Source organism: Myotis brandtii, unplaced genomic scaffold (assembly GCF_000412655.1).
Source record: "Myotis brandtii unplaced genomic scaffold, ASM41265v1 scaffold82, whole genome shotgun sequence".
NCBI lineage: Eukaryota > Metazoa > Chordata > Mammalia > Chiroptera > Vespertilionidae > Myotis > Myotis brandtii.
Window position 1 is genome coordinate 1,144,633 of NW_005371324.1, and position 3,850 is coordinate 1,148,482.

Sequence of the window (3,850 nt, forward strand, 5' to 3'; positions counted from 1 at the left end):
TTAGGAAGATAAAGACACAGCACAGTAGAAGGCCATTCTAAGAACTGAAATAAGCCTTCAGGAGGCAGGCAATTTGATTAAATTACTTTGCTCATTATTCATTCAGTGATTTGGGGGCTTGCCATTTAATTCTTGGATTATGCGAAGATTTTTCTGTTCTCTCTATACCCGTGCATCCTGATTAGGGAGCTCACACCACTTTGGTGTTCAGATCCCAGTATGAATGTAAATTCTAAAGGGCTAGCCTGTTTGAGAGTTCTTCTCCTGTGTGCTAAATGTGGTCAGCTGTGGTGAAAGTAAGTTTGAACTCCTTACGGTCCCTTCAGAGGTTATCTGCGTCTGTCTAGTCTTCTGTGAATGAGGAAGGGTGTGTCTCTCAGCTGAGTATAGGGTGCCACTGAGCAGTTTTTCTGAGTTCCAAGGTATTCCCGGGTGAGTAATGGAGCGATCTAAGAAGCCCGCTGATTTCTAGCATATTGATGGATGGCGATTTATTTCCTATTGACTGTGTCCCTTGACTGGAATAGGAACCATGTTATCCCCTGCAATCCATTAGGCTGACATCTCTTGTAATTGAAAGCTGAACAGGATTGCGTAGTAAAGATTGCTCGTGGATTAGTGTATGTGTTAAGAAGAGAGAAAGTGGAGTAGAAGAGAGAGTGAAGAGGGCAGACTGCAGGAGTTGTTGAAAGCCCAGTGTATTTAAGGAGCTTTAATTCGGTCATAAGAGGGCTCCATTGAGTAAGCTGTGGGAGAAATGCGTGTTAGAACAAACACTTGCTGCCTGAGAAAACTGGCTCTCATTTTAAGTTGCATTTCCTACGGAAATATCATTTGTGGTAATGGCTTGTATCATTTATTATGAAATCAGAAAATGCATTCCCTGAGCCTAAGTGGAAGGTATTGTCTATCAGGGAAAAAATAAAAATGATAATTAGAAAGTTTGCTTCAGGGTTGGGATCTGAAAGTGCAGAGAATGGAAAGGAGATAAAATGGTGAAATCATTTTCAGGGTCCAGCTTGTGTTAATTCCTAGTACAACACTGAAGAGAGCTGTTCACGTTGGCAGCCAGATTTAGCTGTAGGTACTGATTAATTCGGGCACAGTGTGGCTTGTCCCTGCTTGCGAGAGTCTGGTTGTGTAGTGGAGAATAAACAAGTGTCTATAATACAGGGGTGAGTTGCATAGGCTGTTTCTGAGCTCACCAAGGCAGGGCACCTAACCCACCCTTGCAGGCGAGGGGCTCAGGAAAGCATTTAGGAGGGGATGTAAGCTAAACTGAGCATCAGCAGGGAGTTTGGAGTAGGAGAGTGATAAAGGAAGACTTCTTAGCAGACATAGCAGCATGTCCAAACTTCTGGGGGTAAAATTATGGGACATTATATGCCACTAACTGTATTAGTGTAGGCTCTCGGAGCTATTGTCTGTCTCTGTCTCTCTCTGATGTGTTGGGGAGAGGTCTGTGTGGGAGTGGAACCAGGGAAGAATGAAAAGGGATGCTGCTGGGTAGCAAGCAGAGTTCAGGGAACTTAGTGAAGTGGAAATAATTAAAGGAGAAAAGGAAAATGCTACAGCTGTAAAAAGAAAAAAAAAGGAATTGTTTAAAATCCAAATCCAGAAAGGGGGTGGAGGGAGGTAAAAGAAGATAAAGCGGGGTGGGAACCAATTGTGGTGGAAGGAGGAGACTTGACGGGGTGGTGAGCACACAATACAACATACTGATGATGTATGATAGAATTGTACACCTGAACCTATGTAATTGTATTAACCAATGTCACCCCAATAAATTCAATAAAAATTAAAAACAATCCAAATCAAGAAGCTTACCACATGTGTTTTTATTTATTTTATTTTTTAATATATTTTTATTTATTTCAGAGTGAAAGGGAGAGTGAGAGAGAGATAGAAATATCAATGATGAGAGAGAATCATTGATCAGCTGCCTCCTGCATGCCCCACACTGGGGACTGAGCCCGCAACCTGGGCACGTGCCCTGATCGGGAATCGAATTGTGACCTCTTGGTTCATACTAGTGGTAGATGCTCAACCACTGAGCCACACCAGCTGGGCTTACCATAGGTGTTTTTAGAAAATAATTTTAAGGGAGCAGGGGAAAATGGAAAAAAAAAGGAAAGAAATGGAATAAGGAGAGATCAATATTTTTGGCTAAGTTTTTGAAGTTTAGTCTACCTCTGTTAAGCTCCTAGTTAATTCTGTGTACTCTCAGAGGGTATGGAAACACAAAGGCCGACTGAGATGATTACAAGAGAGAGCTCCTCAAGTACTTGTAGGAGTGAGAAAGTCTAACAGAGCGGATGTGCTGGGATGGGAGTCAGGGGGATCAGCGTGCACCATTAAAGGGAGAAGCACTACTCAGCTCCAGCTGATTATTGGCACACAGCAATCTTGCCCTCGTGTTACCAGGTCCCTGTTTATTTTTTTAAATATTGACAACTAATTCAAATTTCCTCTAGTCTTTGCCTTTGCTTATATGACAGCTACCTCCAATCACTTGTGTTGTTAGAACCACAAAATTGCAAGCTATTACGAATCTTCAATAAGAAATTACCAACAGTTCATAAAGTTTCCATTGGTAACAACCCTGGGACATTCTCATTAATTTTGAGTGAGAATATAAAATGCTAAGAGGAGCAGATATTTGCATTGGCCTCACAGTGCTGCCTCCTTTTGCAAGCAACCTACGTGGGGAGGTAATTCATCATGACAGATGCGTGGTGAGAGGGCGGAAACCAGATTTGGATTTTAATTTACCTTTATCTCTGTGGTAGGCTTAGGTCTCATGTGTGCCAGGTTCTGCTTGTTTCTTTGGTGCTAAGACTCTTCTCTTTCTGTGAGTGGGATACCTTGTCCTTGATTAACTGTGGTTGTGGCCAATGGGGAGCCTTGACCGTTCTGAGGGAGGAAGGAGAGTGGGGTCAAGGTACTTAGTCCCTTGGTTTCCTCAGGGAGTATCCATTTTATAGAGTTGATGAGAAGTTTAATAATGTCAACTTAATACAGTCTCTGGCACATGTAAGATCTCCACAAAACTTCTTTTAATTTTTTTTATAAGAATAACTAGGGGCCCGGTGCACAAAAATTTGTGCACTGGGGAGGGGGTTCCCTCAGCCCAGCTTGCCCCCTGGGAGCCCTAGGGGATGTCCTACTACCTGCTCCCTGCTCCCCTTGGGGAGTGGGCCTAAGCCACAGTCTGGCCTCCCTTTGTGGGAGTCGACCAGGCTGATCAGGGGAAGGCATCAGCCCCATCACCGCACTGTTGCAGCCATTGCCAGTCACCACAGCCACCAAGGTGTTTTCATCAACACGGACTCCAGTCTGTTTACCATGAAAAAATGACAACTTTCTTTAGGCATTTTCAAGAAGTGTCTTTCATAGGATATGACATTTCTTTCTTTCTTTATCCTCAGCTGGGGATATGTTTCCATTGATTTTTAGAGAATGTGGAAGAGAAAGGGAAAGACAGAGAGAAACATCAAAGTGAGAGGAACACTTTGATTGGTTGCCTCCTGCATGAGCACTGACCTGGGCCCCAGCCAGGGAAGAGCCTGCAACCTAGGTTCATGCCCTTGGTCAGAATTGAACCCAGAATCTGCGTTGGGCAGGCCGAGGCATTATCCACTGAGCCAAACCAGCTAGGACAGGATATGACATTTCTTAACCCTCCAGCAGCAGACCTTCATTTTTTTCTCCAGGAGTGTGGTAAAACAACCCTAGATCACTTTTTGGACTCTTATTACCCAAGTTACTAAGAATATTACCAGTGGCATACAGGGAGCTTAACCAATCAGCAGTCAGAAAAGGTGTTTCCTCTGTAGTTCACACCAATTGC